This window comes from Nomascus leucogenys, chromosome 13 (genome assembly GCF_006542625.1).
Source record: "Nomascus leucogenys isolate Asia chromosome 13, Asia_NLE_v1, whole genome shotgun sequence".
Lineage (NCBI taxonomy): Eukaryota > Metazoa > Chordata > Mammalia > Primates > Hylobatidae > Nomascus > Nomascus leucogenys.
The window spans coordinates 59,900,391-59,921,892 of record NC_044393.1 but is presented as its reverse complement, the minus strand read 5'-3'; the positions used below and the strand labels follow the sequence as shown (position 1 = coordinate 59,921,892).

At 34.9% G+C, this 21,502-nt stretch overlaps 1 protein-coding gene and 1 long non-coding RNA gene across 5 annotated transcripts in view; both read left to right on the top strand.

Annotated features, from left to right (window-relative positions):
- The window catches only part of IMMP2L (inner mitochondrial membrane peptidase subunit 2), an 894,195-nt gene that overhangs the window by 705,366 nt on the left and 167,327 nt on the right, over nucleotides 1–21,502 (top strand). The window lies entirely within an intron of this gene.
- LOC115838024 lies at nucleotides 8,657–21,244 on the top strand. The gene is made up of 3 exons (XR_004033109.1): nucleotides 8,657–8,742; nucleotides 18,490–18,493; nucleotides 21,234–21,244. It is a non-coding gene; the product is annotated as an uncharacterized LOC115838024 (long non-coding RNA).

Here is a 21,502-nt window from a genome sequence, read left to right as displayed (position 1 = left end):
ATATCGATCAGATGAATGTCAGAGAATGTCTGACAGAAACAGTGGTTTTTGTTTCATCAAGGTTAATAATGAGTCATTCATCCAAACAGCTGGTGGCTCCCAGGACTCCCTGCCTCTTAAGACCACTGCTGTTTAATGAACACCAAGCCATCTCGTCAGCATTTAGGAGGCCTAAACTACTGAGTTGTTTTTTCTTATTAATTAAAGGCCACTGATTTCAGCCTCTGTTGGTTAATTGGTAACAATTCAAAGCATATCTTGATGTAAATTTTCATTAAATATAACTATTGGTTTTGTAACAGAAAGATAAAGTGGATATTCTCCCTTTTCCAAATCAATTTCGCTTACGTGCCAAATTGATTTGAGCATGTCAGATCTTGCTAGCTGCTCAAGATGCTTATATAATTTTTGATCTTTTATAAGAAAATAGCCTGATTTTCCTTTTTCATGAATTTGTATCAGATAAAATAATGTCACTTCCACTGTTATACATTACCAGGATATGGAAGGCTGCTTTTTTCTTGCCTTAATTTCTAGGTAGCATGTTCGAGGAGATTGGTTTACCTTCTAGAAATTAACATCGCTTTCCTACTTATCTTGGCAGTGGCATTATTCTGCCCTTAATTAAGTGTACTTACAACGTGTGGTAATCCATATATGCCTTAAGCTGAGGATTTTTTTTAAAGTTTGACACAAAATGGACCCCTCGTCTTAAAAAAAGAATAAACTAAGGCCTTTAAACTGCCTTTCCCTTTCAACCTTACTTTAACAGACCAGACTTGATGATGAGTGACTTTAGTAATTTTGATATAATTCTTACTGTTTTTTACTGAAAGTTTTATAAATTTGGTGGTTTTGGAAGAAAGTGCATTTAGCCAAAAGAATGATTGCTGTAGTAGATGAACAGTTCAAACATTATAAGAAGTATGTGAAAAAAGCAAATTGAGGCTTTCCATATTTTCAAAACTTTTAGTTGAACTTGTTTTACTATAAGCATACAGTTTTCTATTGTTAGGTCTCTCACATTATTATTTGAGCATTGAGTAGATTGATTAGTAGTGTTCCTATAGTAAGTATAATTTGTAAGGAGTTTTACCCAGATAGGTGTCCATATATAAATTGAGATATAGATTGACAAGTACCTGTCTAATTTTAAGTTTAAGGAGTGGCATATCTAATTGAAGTATTGTGGGACTGATTATAGTGATCAAATAAAGGTGAGGTATGTTTGGCAAGAAATCTTGAAGAAGATGAATTTTGGCAGAGTTTTAAAAGAAAGAGAAGGGACAAATTTGGATTGGGAAAATGTAAATGTCATTCACATTGAATAAATTGACAGATGGCTAAGGATATAAGGGATATTAAACATTCTCTGCTAGGATAATGAGGAATTAGCTCTCTTTCTTTGTTGTGTCTGCTTCTGCCCAGAATGGTTTCTAGCATAGAATCAGAGAAATTTGGAAGATCGTTGAACACATCCTGCATATCAGTCTTAGGAAATGAAGTCCTGAGAAGTGAGATGACTTCTCCAGGTCCAAACAATTGTCAGTGGTGGAGGTGGAGCCAAAATGCACACATTTCCAGTACAGAACTTCTTACATATTATACTACACTGTACTGTCATATCACCCCATAGGCATTAGATCTCTTTATCCTGAACATTTTAGTCATACAGAAAAGATAGAAGTGTCTAACATGTAGGACTTTAGGTTGTATAACTTTGATTATCCATTCATTGTTTTTTTCTATTAGCAGCAATTTCTTCTTGGTCAGAAAGCTTAGCAATCATTTAAGAGAAATTTTTCCCCGTGTATTTTATTTTCCCTTGATTCTTCACAGCCCTTTTTCGTGCATATTTTTTAATTGACTGAACATTTTTGGACTGTTATCTTGGCGTGTTTTCTTAAATTGTGATAGAACTGGCCTTAAAAATGTGTATTGTAACTGTCCTTTCATGAGTTTAATTGTTAACATGGGTTTGGGAATATGACACATCTAGAAGGAAAGACAGTTCTAGAAGCTTTATTTTCTTTTCTCTTTATTCAACAGCAAATATTTTCTTTATACTTGCTGTATATTAGATACAGTCTAGGCACTAGGCTGCATGTGGACAGTCAGTGAATTCCAGAATTTTATAGTCTAGTATGAGTCAGAGATGAGTAAACGAGCAGTTATTAGAGACTCAAGCAAACTATTTTATTTCAAGATGGTGATGTCTGATTTGAGGTCTGATTATTGAATGAAAACTTCTTTGTATGTATTCATTTTCAGAGTATGTTAGTTACATATGTTTTAAGTGTTATTAATCTTGGAATATTAGTGTGCTCACATGTCAATTATCTGTTAATGTTATTTCATCTAGCTAAATTGACTATTTTCATGGGATTTGAGGTCAATATGAAGTTATTCAATAATGTTTTAAGTGCACGTTCCAAGCTACATTATTATTACAATGGAGGAGCAAAAAGCACAGTTTTATTTTTTTGATAGAGTGAAACTTACTTAATGGGGAACACTTTAAAAGACCAGAATTTTATATTAATAAAAAAATACATATTTTCTCCTGTGGATTTTCCAAAATGATTCAGTATCTGTTCACTATTACTATTCCACAGGATTCATTCCAGAGGGATTAAGTAAGGCATAGTGAATGTAATATTTAAATATATTCTTTATGTAAGTTTTCCACTGATATATAAAACTAGTCAGAAAAAAGTTTAAATGGAAAATATAAATATGTTAAGTGGAAAAGTAGGCGGTGTTATTTCTTTCTAAAACTTATGGTAGTATTGTATACATGTAGAATATTAGAATGCCTATATTTAAAATATATATGCACCTACCTAATTAACACCAATTAGTTTCAAGAATCTGGGACTATTTATTGGTGACTGTAAGACATATGCTCTTTTGTTTTCATTTTGATTTAATAATATTCTTAGTCCATACTTTAAACAGAAAAATGATTCTGTCTAAACTGAGAACAGCATTTATAATGTGTTACATTTCATAGACTGTGTGTTTATCATGTCCTATATAAACTGTCATTTCTTTGGCTATCACATATTAAAGTACATAGTCCAATGAACTATAGGTTTTCCAGGTAACCTACATAACTAGTTATTATTGACTGTTTTGCCTTGAAACTCTCTTTGATTGATTTTGTGAAGAAAGCTACATAAAAATTATGTTTACCATTTATCTTTAACAATTGTAATTCAAAATCATGCATTTTTCAGAATTTTCTTAAATCTGTTTTCACCAGGTGCTTCTAGAGAGAAAAATAGAAAAATTATAGTCAGTATCAAGTTTCAAAATAATAACAGAAGAGGCATTATCTGTCTTCATGTATAGGAAAACACTTTTTTCTTTAAAAGATCTCTAAAAGTTCTATCATCTCACAAGGTAACTAACATTATAGAAAAATGGCATCACATTTCTATTTAAAGGAAACCAGCTTCTACTGTCTGAAACCATTTCCAGTGCTATCCTAGTTGCTATCCTAATTACTTCACATCACAACATATGCACTCAGTGCCTACTCTCTATAGAAAGTTGATGGAAGAATAAAAGCTCATGAACACACAATCTAGAGATTAAGGTGTATACACATTATTTTACGAAAGCTAAGGTTTTTTTTTCTGATAAAACTAATACATGTCTTTGTTTACAGAATGATACCAATGAGTACATATGTGTATAAAGTACAAATTTCAAGTCCCATCAGAACAAACCATTTTGGCCTAACATCATGATTTTTTGTGTGTTTGTGTATGTTTGTGTTTGTCTTATTTCTATGCCTGTATAAATGTGTCTGTGTGTGTGTGTTTACTCAGATATATATGTGTGTGTGTGTATGCAAATGTAATCAAGTTATACATTTTGTTCAGGAACTGCTTATGTAATTTATTATGGACATGTTCCCATGTTGTTCTAGTAATCTTTTGCTGCATAACCAACTCAAGATGTAGTTGTTTAAAACAGCAGTATCTTCAGTCTTTGGCAGGGATCACTAGGGACAGAGCAGCTCTGCTCCCCTTTTGTATCATCTGGGATGGCTCAAAGTCTGGGAGCTGGAACCATGAAAAGACCTTTTCACTCATGTATCTGACAAATTATGCTGGCTGTGGGCTTAGACATTAGTTTAGCCTATCAATTGGAATGCCTCCACTTGGGCTGTCTATGTGGCCGGGGTTTCTATTGGAAGACAATTCTCCATGAATGTTTCATGGTTTTTCATGATCCAGGCCCTCTGAACAAAGGCATTTACAATAACGTTTTTATAAGGAGACATTCCAGGATCGTGAAGCTTAGAGACATCTCTCTTCCTGGAGACAGTCTAGGGTAGTGAAGATAAAAACCTGTCCTCCTCCCCAGATTTGCTTGCATTCCAGAATGAAGATAATGTTTCTCTTTCTCCTGAAGGAAGGATTGGCACATCATCAACAGCCCTATGGAAGATCAAAAATTTTCTAATTTGGGGATTTCTGTTTTATAATGCACCCTGCATGTGCAGGTACCATTCTGGCCATCATGTTGCCCTGCAAGGACTTGGGCTTAGAAAACTCATGCAAGATATTGTTGTTCTTGCTGTGAGTAATAAACTGTATTTGTCTATGACTCAGAGGCCTAATGTTTCCTGTGTGTATGTATATGTGTGTGTGTTTGTATGTGTGTGTATCAAGCAATATTCATAATTTTAATATGGATGTATATGGCTATATATTTGTATCCATCCATCCATCCATCCATCCATCCATCCATCCATCCATCCATCCATCCTTCCATCCACCCATCCATCCTGTGGCAGTCTAAATTGTTCACTTGGAAGAAAGATAAAATCTCAGACCCTTCACAGTTTCTGATATAATAGTTTCCTCACCAAATGGTGGCTGTATTCCAAAGGCAAGTCTTTTGTGAAAGAGTCAGAGCAAAGTGGAAGCTATATCACCTTTTATATTACAGCCTCAGCAGTCATGCAGTGTCAATTTTGCTGGATTTCATTGGTTGATCACTCACAAAGGCCTACCCATGTTCAAGGGTAGGGATGTAGACTCCAGCTCTTAGAAGAGAAATAGAATGACTCTGAAATAAAATGTGAAGCCAGAAATATTGCTAGACCACTATTAGAAAATTCCATCTGCCACATATATCAATACAAATGAATGTATCTTACCATTTTTAATTTCTGCATAAATTCCTATTGATGGACATTTAGAATTTCTGCATTTCTTTTTTTTAATTTTTATTTATTTATTTATTTTTATTATTATTATTATACTTTAAGTTTTAGGGTACATGTGCACAACGTGCAGGGTTGTTACATATGTATCCATGTGCCATGTTGGTGTGCTGCACCCATTAACTCATCATTTAGCATTAGGTATATCTCCTAATGCTGTCCCTCCCCCCTACCCCCACCCCACAACAGTCCCTGGAGTGTGATGTTCCCCTTCCTGTGTCCATGAGTTCTCATTGTTCAATTCCCACCTATGAGTGAGAACATGCGGTGTTTGCTTTTTGTCCTTGTAATAGTTTGCTGAGAATGATGGTTTCCAGTTTCATCCATGTCCCTACAAAGGACATGAACTCATCATTTTCTATGGCTGCATAGTATTCCATGGTGTATATGTGCCACGTTTTCTTAATCCAGTCTATCGTTGTTGGACATTTGGGTTGGTTCCAAGTCTTTGCTGTTGTGAATAGTGCCGCAATAAACATACATGTGCATGTGTCTTTATAGCAGCATGATTTATAGTCCTTTGGGTATATACCCAGTAATGGGATGGCTGGGTCAAATGGCATTTCTAGTTCTAGATCCCTGAGGAATCGCCACACTGACTTCCACAATGGTTGAACTAGTTTACAGTCCCACCAACAGTGTAAAAGTGTTCCTATTTCTCCACACCCTCTCCAGCACCTGTTGTTTCCTGACTTTTTAATGATGGCCATTCTAACTGGTGTGAGATGGTATCTCATTGTGGTTTTGATTTGCATTTCTCTGATGGCCAGTGATGATGAGCATTTTTTCATGTGTTTTTTGGCTGCATAAATGTCTTCTTTTGAGAAGTGTCTGTTCGTGTCCTTCGCCCACTTTTTGATGGGGTTGTTTGTTTTTTTCTTGTAAATTTGTTTGAGTTCATTGTAGATTCTGGATGTTAGCCCTTTGTCAGATCTTTTAGCTTAGAATTTTTCAGATAACAATGTGTAAGGTAAAGACTTTTGTGTCACAATTTTATGAGTTAGTTCAATCCTAGAGGGTAAGTGCCATTCTTGCCTCATTTCCCTTCTGCTTTAGGAAAATGGCCTCACATTTAGGAAAAGGAAAATGAGGTAAGGATGTCATGAAAGCAAAAATGAGTATGATTTACTAAGCCGACCATTGCTCAGTATCAAGCATGATAGATTGCTCAGTCTTTCAGAATCGTATCCTCAAAGGCAACATAAACAATGTCTCAGGACAAGGAAGGAAGGGAGAGTAATTTATCTGCTGTCTCCTGTCTCCCATTGGTCAAAGTTTGCTTATGGAGCATTAATTGCTCTGTGCATCATGCACCTGCTTGAGTGGTACATCTTCTACATTAGACTTAATAAATATGAAGTGGCTTACAAGAGATGTCTAGTGTTTTTGTATATCCTGAGTTTTTGTGTAAAGATGATCTATTTATGTAAATTTTTATGTACCTGTGAACTTATATTACTAAAATAAGTTTTAGAATTGAAATCTCACAATTTTTGAATATATACACTTTAAATTTTGTCCATTGGCAAATATTACTAATTGTCCTCCATAAAATTTATATACATTTATACTCTACCAAGTAGTCAGAAAGAATTTAACCTCATACATTAGACTTAATCAATGTCCTAATTACTGCCAATCTAAATCAACATAAGTCTTTTTGTTTTCCTAGTTTGTTTCTTTAAGTTTTTTTGTGATGCTAAACAAATTTTTACATGGTTATTAATCTTTTTTTCTTTAGCAAATTGTTTTTCCATGTCTTTTTCGGCTTTTTGAGTCATATTTTCTTTTTCTTATTGATATTCTAATTTGCTATCTAGATTATGAATAGCAAGTCTGTCTACATTTATAAATATATATTCCAGTTTTAATCTTTTATATTACTTTTGTTTGTCAGCTCTTCTGTCAAACAGCACATAAAAATATGTCAGTCTTTTGCTTTATAGTTCCTGACTTTTGAGTATCTTTTATTTTTTTTAACTAAGAATTTTGATTTTTTACTATATTTCCTAATTTGTTATAGCGTTAGTGTTACAGGACAGGTGAGCCCTAAAATTGGGGCTTAGCCCAGGAGGGTTCTTGGCATGAGGGCGAGCCAATGGTATTAGACAGCAGTCTTTAATTGAATGGTACTGTTCCTTGCATTGCAGGACTAACTCATAGGCAGTGCAGCCAGAGTCAATGCATGGGCTCTTGGCAACTTATATTTACATATGTGAACCCACTTTCAATTATATGTAAATCAAGGGGAAGGTCAATGCAAATTGAGAGGCAGGTCATTTCAAACTTTTAAAGAAAGGGGCAGTAACTTCCAGGTCATTATCATGGAGAAAGGTGGTAACTTCTGGGTCATTGTCATTGCATCTGTAAACTGTCATGGCATTGGTAGGAGTGTCTTATGCCAATGAGTAATGAAGGCAGCTAGGGATCGCTGGTTCCTACTGGGTTTTTTTGCTTTATTTTATATGGACCAGATCCTGTTTTGATAGCAGAAAACAAGTCCTACCAGTCTCCTACCCTAATTGCTGATATATATCTCTTTTTCTTATTTATTTTCTGATTATGCATTATATTTTCTAACTTTAGTAGTTTTCTCATGGATTCTCTTTGAATTTCTAGGTAGACAATTATATCATTTTAAAATTTCATTATCTTCTACATACTTTCCCTATGTGCATCTTGAATTTTTCTCTATGAGAAAATATTTTTCTAAATATTATATTATGAACATTCTCTAAGACCACTTGAAACATATTTTAGTTACTGAACTGTTTTCTACTTATATGGCATAATCTAATTTTGTTTGTATTTTTTAAATTTATAAATAATTCTATGAGAATTATCTTAATAAATGAATCTTTTCTACCTTTCTGACAACTACCATAAAGCAGATTTCTAGAGGTAGAATTAGTGGGTTAAAAGTAGGAACATCTTCAAGGCTATTGTCATATTGTCAAATTGCTTTCCGGAAAATGTTTACTGCTGCAAAATCCCAGTGGCAGTGTAAGGGAGCATCTGTTTCACATTTACCTTTTTAGCACTGATTTCTATCACTTATTCTAATTTTTATTAATTTAATATGTGATAAATATCATTATTTTAATTTAAATTTTGCTTTGATTACAAGGACAATGAACATTTTATCGTATGTTCATTAATGATTTGTGTATTTCATCTGTGAATTTTTCTTCCATGAACTTTGTCTTTTTTAATTGAAATTTATTTTTCAAATTGATTTATATAATATTAAGGGACTATGAGTGATATTTGGGGCAAATGTTTTTCCTATATTGTAATTTGACTTTTGATTTCATAGAAATGTATTGTTTTAAAAGTACAGACAGATCTCTTGATTATTTTATGTTTTCTGATTTCATTTCTTCTAAGTTACTCTTTATCAAAAAATCAGATAGATATGTACACTGATATTTTTTAAAATTAGTAAACTATATTTTTAGAGCATTTTTAGGCTCACAGCAAAATGGAGCAGGAAGTACAGAGTTCTCATATATCCTCTGTCCTCACAAACACATACCCCAGCTTCTCCCACTGTTTACGTCCTGTACCAGAGTAGTGCATTTGTTACGATGATGAGCATACATTGACACATCATTATTACCCAAAGTCCATAGTTCACATTAGAGTTCGTTCTTGGTTGTGTACATTCTATGGGTTTGACAAATGCATATGACATATATCCCTCATTGTAGTATCATACAGAATAGTTTCACTGCCCTAAAAATCCCTGTGCTCTGACTTTTTATCCTTTCCTCCCAACTAATTTCTGGAAACCACTGATCTTTTTACTGTCATAATAGTTTTTTTGTTTTTTTTTTGTTTGTTTTTCTTCCCCAGAATGTCATATATTTAAAATCATATAGTCTGTAGCCTCTTCAGATTGGCTTCTTTCACTTAGTAATTTGCATATAAGTTTCCTACATGTCTTTTGATAGTTTGATAGTTTGTTTCTTTTCAGCAGTGAATAATATTCCATTGTCTGGATATACCACAGTTTAATTATCCATTTACCTACTGAAAGACATGTTGATTGCTTCCCAGTTTTGGAAGTTATGAATAAAGCTACTATAAATATTCATGTGCAGATTTTTGTGTGCACATAAGTTTTTGGTTTATTTAGGTAGATATCAAGAAGTGTGACTGCTAGATCCTATGTTAAGACTAGGTTTAGTTTGTAAGAAACTGCCACACTGTATTCTAAAGTGACTATCATTTTACATTCCCATTAGCTATCAGTGAGATTTCCTATTGCTCCACATCCTCACCAGAATTTGGGGTTGTCAGCATTTTGGATTTTGGCCCTCCTGATAGGCGTGTGGTGGTATCTCTTGTTGTTTTAATTTGAAATTCCCTAATGCTATATTATGTTGAACATCTTTTCATATGCTTGCTTACCATCTGTATTTTTTCTTTGGTGAGTTGTCTGTTCAGGCTTTTCGCTCATTCTTAAAGGTGATTTATATTCTTATTGTTGAGTTTTAATTAGTTTTTGTATATTCTAGATAATAGTCCTCTATCAGACGTTTCTTTTACAAATACTTTCTCACAGTCTTGGCTTATTTTCTGATTCTCTTGGCATTATCTTTCACAGAGCAGAAGTTTAACATTTTAATGAAGCCTAGCCTGTCAATTATTTCTTTCATGGGTTGTGCCTTTGATGTTGTATCTAAAAGATCGTCACCGTACCCTAGGTCATTTATTTTTTTCCATGTTATCTTCTAGGGGTTTTATAACTTTGTGTTTTACATTTAGGTCTATGATTGATTTTGAGTTAATTTTTGTAAAGGGTGTAAAGTCTGTCTAGATTTATTATTATTATTATTATTTTGCAAAAGGATGTCCTGTTGTTCCAGCACTATTTTTTGAAAAGTCCATGCTTTCACCATTGACTTACCTTCATTCCTTTGTCAAAGATCATTTGACTATATCTGTGTGGCCCTATTTCTGGGCTCACTAGTTTGTTCTGTTAATCTCTTTGTCTATTCATTCACTAATAACATGCTGTTTTGATTACTGTAGCTTTAAAGTCAGCTAATGTCAGTCCTCTGATGTTCTTCTTCTCCTTCAGTATTGAGCGGCTATTCCAGGTTTTTTCCTTCTCCCGGTACACTTTAGAATCAGTTTGTTAATATCTACAAAACAACTTGCTTTTGATTGAGATTATGTTGAACCTACAGCTCAAGTTAGGATCAGTGATTAGCTAGACAAAGTAATGCTATTTTACTTTTCACTTTATATTTTCTGTATTATCTGACTTTTTCAAATGTGCATGTATTAAATCGATTATAATCAGGCTAAAAGAAATATATTTAAGATAAAACATGTTTTATGGTAGTACAAAAGTACAAACAAAAAATCAGGTGCTTTGCATGTATTACACTACTTTTTTTCCTTATCCATATTGTACATCTTAAAAAGCTTTTCAACAAACCTTTTCAATGTATTATGGTCTAAGAACTCCTAAAACTTATTGAAACAGTCCTGTAACTTTAATTTATTAGAATATGTCTAGCTTGACTTTTTTAATCAGCATAATTTAACAAAGATTGCTTGAATATTTCACATGCAACATTTTTTGTGCCATGTTGTTAGAGATAGACAAATGTAATATTTGAGAATGTGACATAACAAAATATTTCTTGAACTGTGATGTTGATAAAAGGTTGAATAAAGAGGACATCTGGAAAACACTGAAGAAAGGATTTGAATAACAGCTAATATATTAAGAATGTCTATGTCCTTATTTATTTTCAAGTGAAAACAGGAAATCCAGGTAAAATTTTCCCATGGCCAGTTGGAAGCATTCAAGGTTGAATTAGAAATCAGGGTTTGAGCTAGGTGCAGTGGCTTACACCTGTAATCTCAGCACTTTGGGAGGCTGAGGCAGGTGGATCATCTGAGGTCAGGAGTTCGAGACCAGCCTGACCAATGAGGTAAAAACCCCATCTCTACTAAAAATACAAAAATTAGCCAGGCATGGTGGCAGGCGCCAGTAGTCCCAGCTACTCGGGAGGCTAAGACAGGAGAATTGCTTGAACCCAGGAGGTGGAGTTTGCAGTGAGCCAAGATTGCGCCACTGCACTCCAGCCTCGGTGACGAAGTGAGACTCTGTCTCAAAAAGAAAAAAAGAAATCAGGGTTGGAGAGAGGCTGTGAAGCAAGGTAGGCAGGATCCTGACCTTAGCTAAAACTTGGTGTTCTTGGAAGTAACCACCCATGTTACCTTGGCCAAGGCACTTCGCTGTTCAGGTTCTCCGTTTTCTTGTGGGTTAATGATCAGAATGAAAGGCTGTATATTTTTTAACATTACTACTAGATTATTAACAGCTGAATCTGTGATAACAAATCACCTGATTGTGGTGATAATTAGAAGAGGCCTTATACCCAGAACAATGTGTGTCTCAGTCCATTTGGGCTGCTATAACAAAATACCATAAACTAGGAAACTTAGAATCAACAGAAACTTATTTCTCCACAGTTCTGCAGGCTGGAAAGTACAAGATCCGTGTGCTGGCAGATTCAGTGTCTGCTGAGGGCCTGTTTCCTGGTTTATAGTTGGCACCTTTTTTCTATCCTCACATGGTGGGAAAGGGGCAAGGAAATTCTCTGGCAACTCTTTTATGAGGGCACTAGTCTCGTTCATGAGGGCTCCACTCTCATGACCTAATTACCTCCTAAATACCTCATCTCCTGATATAATCACATTGGTGCTTCAGCTTCATCATATGAATTTTGGGGGAACACAAACACTTAGACCATAGCAATGTGGAATCGTGAAGTTAAGGGAGAAGATAGTTTGTGATGAAGTGTTAGACAGTCTGATCAAGCACTGCAAAGAATTAAAGGAAAATTATAGTAAAGAGTACATATGATCTACTAAGAAGAATCAGTTGGAAATAAGTTTAGTAAAGAGGTATGGATGAATGCCATAGAACAGAGAGAAACTAGTGTAAATGTAGCTGATAAAAATATAACAATTTGATAAAGTTTATCTTACCCCAGGCCCTTAAGTCATTAACAGTCAGGAGATTATAGGGTAGGAGTTCTTAATCTGGCTGCAGAGAAGACTCAGCTGGGAGCTTTTTAAAAATACAGATGAGCAGGCTCTATCCTGCTCCGTTTGTCAGAATCTGGGATGTGGAGAATGGAGCTGATACTTTTCAAAAGCTCTCTCAGACAGGAACAAAAATAAATGAACATATATTTTCATTCACCAATTACTATCTTTATAAATAAACATTAACCTAATATTAACTCAGTGTGCACTGTCTGCTAAGCACTGTACTAGATGCTGAGGGAGACAGGTATACACATCAACACGGAACAGTGAATGAAGGTGAAAGGGGAAAGGAAAGGTGAGAGGGAAAGCTCTGAGCATGTTCTTGCAAGGAAGCAGCTGCTTTTTTGGATTTTAGGTTGAAATATTGGACTTATGACACACGCTATTTTTTAAATCTTTCCCAGCTCATGAGAGTTTGGATTTATCTGATTTCCTAGATAAAAAGAGGAAGTAGGAAACTTTGTGCCTGGGGCTCCCCGGCCTCTTTTTCTTGGCCTCCCCTTTCAATCCTCTTAATTGCACTTTGACTCCACCGACTTTTATGTTGTCCTTGGTGTACGTGTAATGGAACCCTGCGACCAGTAAATTTCCTGGCCATAGGTGGTTGTGGGAGAAGCAGAGATGGAAATGTGGAGTTGGGAGAGAAACTGTCCATCCTTGCCATTTCCACGCTGTCTTTTAGGTTGTAGCTTCACCATCTCTCCTTCTGGACTACTGTAGAAGTTTTTTAACTGTCTTCCCTGCCACTAAGTGCTTTATCTCCCACTCTGTCTTCTGCGTATTCTTCAGATTTATCTTTCTGAACTACAGCGTCATCTGGCTTGAATACATCTGAAAGCTCCCCTATTGATTAACCATAGGATGAAGGGCAAATACCTTAGCATCTAAAATACCGCCATCCATTTGTCACAAGCTTACCCTTCTCCGTCTCCTTTTTTTCTGGGTGCAAAACTGCTAAACTGTTTTTGGTTTCCATTTCATACTGAACTCTTCTATGACTCCATTATTTTGCGTTGCTACTGTCTGAAACATTTTCTGTCTTATGTCCTTACAAGATCTAGTTCCACGTTTATCTCTTTTATGAAGTTTTCTTCTAGTCTCCTTTAGCATTTTGTACATGCCTGTAAATACACATTTACCTCTGACAAACCGTATTTATTTAATAATTTGTTACATTTCTTGAAAGAAAACTCTGAGCTTTATTGATCTTTGCATTTCTCTCCTCCTCAGTGGAAATGGCAAATAAAAGGTGTTGAAAAATGTTTCTCAAATGAATACACTAGCCAGCGCACACTGGGAATCCAGAGGCTTCTCTTTTACCACACTGTTGGCTCAGCAGTGACAGTGATCTTTTAAAAGTGCAAATCCTGTGATGTCATTCTTCTGCTCAAATCCATCCAAAGGCTCCAGACTTCACTTAGATCCTAAGTCTTAGCACGAAATCCAGTCTTTAACAGTCTGTAGGACCCAGCCCCTTCCTCCTATCCCAGAGATCTCTCCTGCCCTTTCACTCATGTACCCTGCCTTAGCCACCCTGGCCACCCTCTCTGCCTCCCATCCCAACACACGGACCACTTCCTTAGTCCAGAATATTCTTCCCTTGGCATTGGTTAGCCAAGGGAAGTTCCTTCATCAGCCTTCAGGTCTCAGCTTGGATATGACTTCCTCAGCAAGGCCCTTATCCATATCACATTTTCCTGCTATCATTGTCACATTGATGGCTTTATAATTTTTCTGGTGTTTATTACAATGTGTAATTTACATTTATGTGTGTTTTCTCTGTTTAATGTCCATCCTGTTCACTAAGTTTTATTCTGCGTTATAGCAGGGACCTTGTATATTTTGTTCTAAGATGAATCTTCAGCATGGTGCCTGAGACATATTTACCCAATAATATAACCGAATGAGTGACAAGCTTTATCCAAATACCTTTGGATATTTTTCTCTTCCTGTCTACTTCCTTTATTTTTAACTCCAATGCCCCGTGTTTATCTAGTAAATATACTACTTTGTTGACTGACTGGCCCCCTCCATACCCATACTATCATCACCATCAAACCACAACAGTTTTATGCAAATGTCTAAATCTCAAATCAGTAATACATTGGAGTATTTGGTTTGTTTCTTCATCTTTTTTTGCCAACAAAGTTGAAATTAAGCTTCTGTTTGCTTACAATTTTTGGATTTCTTCAAGATAATTGGCCATGGGAAGTTATTAAAACATCTTAAACATTTACTATAAGGCTTAGAATAAATTCAATACCGTTAAAAGTTCATGTTCGCTGTCTTCTCTGTTTTCTTTGTCGTCGTTGTTACTCATAAAGACTGAGTTTTAGAATTACCAGCACAAAGCTATACAGACTATCTTGAGTAATCCAATAATAACCATGCATTTTATCTTAGATTTTTTTATCTGATTTGATATAGCTAATTTAGTTTTTCTAAGCTCTGATTTTAAATCTAATTAAGACATTTTAAATTGCCTAATTTCCATTCGGGTAGCCTGCTTTGCCCATAATTTTCAGATTTCAAGACTTCTCTAATGAATTTCTTCCATTGCTTTCCTGCAATTAAGCTTCTCTTCGATTAAGCTCTGTCAGGCTTAGTCATAAGGCAGATTGCTAACCAATCAGTCTTATTAATTAAGAACAAAAAAAGATTCCTAAGAAAATTCCTTTGTATACAAGGTAATTTAGGGCAATAGCCTATCCTTTTGCAAATGCCATCATATCCTTTCTCAGCATAGCAGGTAATAAATATTTTGGAAACTGATTAACTTTACCTTCTTCCTTACCTATTTTGTCTTCCTGACCTCTCACAGTTTCCCCTCCTTCTGCCTCCCCCAAAGGTTAAAAACACAATAAGCTTCCACATACAACAATAGAGCCTGAGGCCTGAGGAAGAGATGGCATTTGGTTTGCCCTTTGGCAAAGAGCACAGTAGCAGTTGCCAGCCCCAGGCCTTCCAAGTTGAATATATCACTTCCAGGGTGCAATCTGCCTCTGTTGTCCTGTGGCCTGTAGACCTGAACTCAAGCCTCTGTTGCAAAGGCATTATGTTACAGCACACCATCTGGTCAGCTGGCCCAGCATCCAAAGAGATTTGGAATCACAGTGCAGAGGAGCTAATTATGTTCAGTGAGTGTTTCATGATTTGCTATTTCAGACAAATAAACAAAAATAAATTATTGAAATATTTCCTTTCTGTTCTCCCTGTTCAGCAGATTCAAAAGTGGAGAGGAAAAAAAATCCCCAAATAGTTAGGAAATTTTTGGAGAAGCTATTGAGTCCATTTTGAATAACTGAACTGCATTTGTTCTAAATTGTAATCCTTTTGGGCTTGAGATTGATAAGAATATTTAATGTGTTTCTGCCCCATTTTACAGTGGACAATTTTCATGCTAAGCGCTTTAATGTATGCCTGTACTGCTAATGTATCACTTGAGGCTGTACAGTTCAAAGCTTTGAATGTACTTTATAAATTTGAGATTTACTGACCCAGTGTTTATTTTAACTTAGACATATTTATGTTTGTATCTTTTGAAACTCATGCCATTGGGACAGGGTGAAATATTTGAATTTTACATCAATTCTTAGACAATTTGATAATGTACTCATTGATCTTTACAGTTACTTCTGCAAATATGTAAGCACTTTTTGTTTGCCAAGTCCAGATATAGTAGGTCTTATCTGAAAATTAATTTTCCTCTTAAGCCCCAGTTCTTTAAAAAAAAGTCTTCAAGCAGTACTATTTCAATATTTGTTAATTCTATAATATATCTATTGAAGTCATGTAAAATTTGATCTGAAATGCAGTGTGAATGACTTATCTATTATGATAAAAGAAAGGGAGGAAGCTGTGAAGCAAGCATGAACATATTCGTGTGGGAATATTTGTTAAACTCTAATTAAACTAAATGATTCTAGATTAGCCTTATTAGTTATCTAAAAATAAACATCTATAGAGCAATGATTCTACTTTGTCATCTATCATTAATTTTCATGCATAGATTTTTCATTTAATATTTTAAAGACAAGAATCATGTCCTTTTTGGTCTCATCTGTTGTTTATATCCATCTCATATTATCCTTTTAAAAATAGAACCTTTTCTTCAAAACATTTAATTGACATTAATGTATTAAATGTTTTGAAGTAAAGGTTCTATTTTTAAAAGCATACTATGTGAGATGATGGATATGTTAAATTGCTTACCTATAGTAATCATTCCACTATGGGTATATATATATATATATATATATATCAAAATATAATGTTGTGCGCCTCAAATGTGTACAATAAAAAAAGGAAAAAAGAAAACTGTGTGTTATACATTTGTTAATTCATCCGATAGACCAGTAGGGCTTAAAAATCTAAATTTAACTGTTCATGTAAAACTTGAAAAGTGCTTTTTCAAGTTTATTGAATGGCCCCTTGAATTAAATAAACACCATTAACTAGTATCCTTTTATGAATCCCTAGTGCCTTCTCACTGTTAGAACCCAGCTCATGGTTTGTTATATTACTACCAAAATTGAGTTTATCCCTACCAAATTGCCAAAATGTATAATTAATAGTTCCATTAAGAACAGAGAGTTTAAAATATTCTATGAAACAACGTTTTTGTACTTGAGAGTTTGTATGGAGAAGTTAAAAAAACAAATATTATATAGAAAAGAGACAAAAGTTGTTCATAAAATGAGTATGTATATGATACAATCATTAGGAGCAAGGGCATGTAATTTTTAATTGCCCTTTCAAATATATTACATATGCACAAATTATAGGAAGGTAGAGATTCTAAAATCTTTTTAAAATGTTTCTAAATACACTTTCATACTATCATATGTAAATACATTATTTCAAGTCAGCATGTAGAGAACAAGTTATTCCATGTAATTTTCTACCTTTTTCCACCCCACCCTCTGCATTTATGTGACAATACTATCACCTTCTCAATTTTAGCTAAGCAGACATTAACCAATGATATCGGTTAAACCACATTTGTTTCCTTTTCCAGATTGCAAACTGTTTGAAAGCAGAATCAATTTCTAATTTATTTATTTTTATATATTATAGAGCCTTAATAGATTATGTGTGTATAGGTCAGGATTCCAGAAGGAAATCGATGGCACATTCAATTTGGTGGAATTGTAGATAGGAAACTATTTACAAAGGTATGAAAAAGGATAACAGCAAACAAGGATGGTGAAGCTCTTGGGCTAGCAATAGTAGGAGCTATTACCACTCCTATGTCTGAGGGTGAAAGTGGGGAGATACTACCAGGACCTACAAAGAGCTTCAGTTGAGGTTGTAGCTATAGGAGGGAACTTCTAGCAGCAGCTGTGACCTTTCAAGGAACCTGGACTTCTGCCAAACTGTAGCCCAACAGAAAGGGAATCTCATTCTCTATGTTCTGCCATTTTCTTCTCATTGGCCCTCTGCTGGCTGATTCCAAACAAAAGCCAGACACTAGAGAAGTCTGTCAGTGTAGCCCATCAAAGACATCCAGGAGCACTGAGATGGAATGAGAAACAGTGGATAGAACCATGGGAGGGAGGGATGTGTGCAAGCAGAGTATATCAGCTTAGTTGGTACTATACGAATGGGACAATGATAAAGTCTTTAAATTTTCTAATTTACTAAAATATATCTGCTTAATTAACATAAGCAGCTATTAATCAATTAATTATTTAATTGATTAATATGAATTGATAGATATCATATATATCTGTTATCTGTTCATAACACGTATAGTTTGGTAGATATATCTGCTTAATATAGGAACACATACGTAGCCCTCATTATCCATTCATGTGTTTAATATTAATTAAAATATATGTGCCCATGTTTAAGCATTTAGGTGCTTGAATAAGCTTCATTGCACTCGCTCAAATCAATAATCTGGAATATTCATATATCTATATCTATATATATATATATATATATATATAGTGCTTGGGGTAAAGGTACAGCTGTAGGAGGAGGCAGTTGTTAAGGACTACATATACTCAACATTCTCTTGTAAGGACCTCTTTTGTCATAAAAATGATTTCTGATATATCTATGCCTAGGTCAAGAAAGAATGGCATTTGTATTAACCTAAGGTGAAGATGAATTAGCCTTTTAGCACAGCCTGAATTAGCCTAATAGACTTTTTTTTATTATCCAAGGAGTGTTTACAAATCCTAATTAATATCATTTGTTCATTTGATGTTTCTACTAATATTCATTCATAACTAATATATATTTGGCATAATTTTGCTAATAGCTAATGGAATTAGTTTTTTAAAGATATTCTAAGATCTATCCTTCATGTAACAATAGAAAATTTTCACTGTGAATCATCGTCTAATTTTTTCTTAAGTCTGTATTTTCATATATTAAGATGGTTCAAATGAAGGAATTTAAGGGTCAAACAATAGCACTGAAATTTGTTGTTAAACTAACATATCCCTGATTTCTGGAGAATGCAGTGATATTAAGTATGCTGGTATTGTCATATTAATAAAAACATCTACTAGATCTAAAGTGTTGAATATTCATGGAAAATAAAATCACTAGATCTTAAAACATTTAAGGCCACATTAAGATCAACAGCTGAATGGCAGTCAGGGATCATCCTTATGATAGATTTTTCCTGACTCAAATAAATTAACTGTTTCATGTATATATTAGAACATATAACTGGACTCGGTAAATAAAGTCTTAGGACCTGTATTATTAGTCTATTTTCTGTTGCTTATAGCAGAATACCTGAAACTGGGTAATTATTTTTTTTAAAGGGAATTTATTTATTATAGTTATGAAGGCTGAGAAGGCTTCTTGACATCTTGAGGTGTCACATCTGGTTAGGGCCTTCTTGCTGATCATACGGCTTGGGGGCTGAGCATGCTCACATCCTCATTTGGGTCTTTATCTTATAAAGCCACCACTCCTATGATATGCCATTAATCGATTAACCATGAATAGATTAGTCCATTCATGAGAGTAGAGCCCTCATTATCCAGTTACCTTTTGAAGGCCCCCATCTTTCAGTACTGCCATACTGGATTAAGTTTCTAACACATGGAATTTGGGGAACACATTCAAACCATAGCAACCTATAAAACTGTGGACCCCAAAGAAGAGCGCACACATCACAAGAAACGCAAAGGACAAACCATTGAATATGCATAAATAAAATATAATAAAACGTCTACTTCTATTTATGTTCATAAAGCATTAAGTCAAAATATTGCTTAATAGTAGAACATGTATATTATTTATAGATAAATATATATTTATGTGGTGTGCATGCTAAAAAATTCTTCAGGAATATAGGATCAAAGGCCCAGATAACTACTGACTGAATATGATTATTTAGGAAGCTAAAAACTAGTCTATTATAAATTCTAACTACTATTTCTACCTATGATGTTAAATGCATGTCTTAATCCAAGGCCTTTGCTGGAACAACAGGGAGATTTAGTTATTCCCGCAATTCATTTGACCAAAACAAATTGAGTGCCCCAGTCTAGGCCCGGAAACAATGTGTTCTTACATAGTCTTTGGTTTCTCAATAGAGCCATCCCCAACATATAAGTTGCAATTTACAGGTAGAAATTAAAGGCTCAATTGCCAGGCCTTCTGCACATTTTCATGTCTAAATGATGCTGGGATTCCCGGTTAGGAAGGAAAGCACCTGTTGGTCTCCACTGTCATTCAGAAATACACTTTCAGTAAACTTTACCCTTCCCACCTTCCTCCCAACCCCCATTCATCTCAAATTTTCATGAACTAAAAATTGGTTCCTTCTTAAGTAGTTTGAGGCCCCTGTATAGTTGACATCAACCTACCTTTTTCATCAAGCTATTTTTTTAATAATGGTGGGCAGCAATAGTAATTCATTCTCTCTGTACCAAATAGAACCCTACAGAAGTAAATAAAGAAAATTTAATAATAACTTCATCTTCCCTCCTTCAGCCTCATGTCTTTGTGTAACAAGTGTTAAAATCATCTGCAGCATGGTAGTCCTTATTTTCATATGAAGATAGACACATGCATACCTTTTTGCATATTCCCCACCCTTACCTCTTTCTTGCTCTTTCTCCCTTTCTTTCTCTGTCTCTGTCTCTCTGCCTTTTGTTTCCTTCCCCTCTTTTCTCTCTCTTTCCTCCCCACCTCCTTCCCACCCTTCTTTACTCTTTCTCCCTCCCTTTCTTCTCTCCTAAACTGGAATACTATACACATATTCTGTAACTTGCTTCTTTTTATACAGTGTATTATAGACATTGCCTTGATGTCAATACCTGTAGATCTAACTCATTCTTTTTAATAGCTGTTTAATATTCCATAAAATGAATGTATCATGTTTTATTTAATCATTTCTCTATTGATGAGCAGGTTGTTTTTAGTTTTGTGCGATTACTAACAGCAATAAACAACCTTGTACACAATCCTTAGGTATTCTGCCTTTAATTTTTATGAAAAATCCCTGAACCTGAGATTACTGATTCAAAAGGCATCTTCACCTTTAAATAGTAATGGACCTTGCCATATCACTTTTCAGAAAGGTTGTGGCAATTTACATGGCCATCAGCAGTGAAGCAGAATTTCTCTACACCCTGGGGATCCTTATTAGTTCTGGATTTATCAGTCTTTAAAATTGTTTTCTAATTCAATTGGCAAAAATATAAGAGAATTTCATGAATGCTTTATGTTTCATTATACCACATCAACCAACTAAAGCACAAGGGCAAACAACCAAAAGCCTAGGGCCACAGAGGTTTCTAAGGGGATTTTTTAATAACTTATGATGCATGAGAGAATTTTGCCATGTGTGTTTATGAGGGGTATTAGTCTGTTTTCACACTACTGATAAAGACATCCCCAAGACTGGCAATTTACAAAAGAAAGAGGTTTATTGGGCTTTCAGTTCCATGTGCCTGGGGAGGCCTCACAATCATGATGGAAGGTGAAAGGCACGTCTCACATGGCAGCAGGCAAGAGAAGAGAGCTTGTGCAGAGAAACTCCCCTTTTTAAAACCATCAGATTCATGAGACTTGTTTACTATCACAAGAACAGCACAGGAAAGACCTACCTCTATCATTCAATTACCTCCTACTGGGTCTCTTCCTCAACACATGGCAATTCAAGATGAGATTTGTGTGGGGACACAGCCAAATCATATCATGAGGGCCACC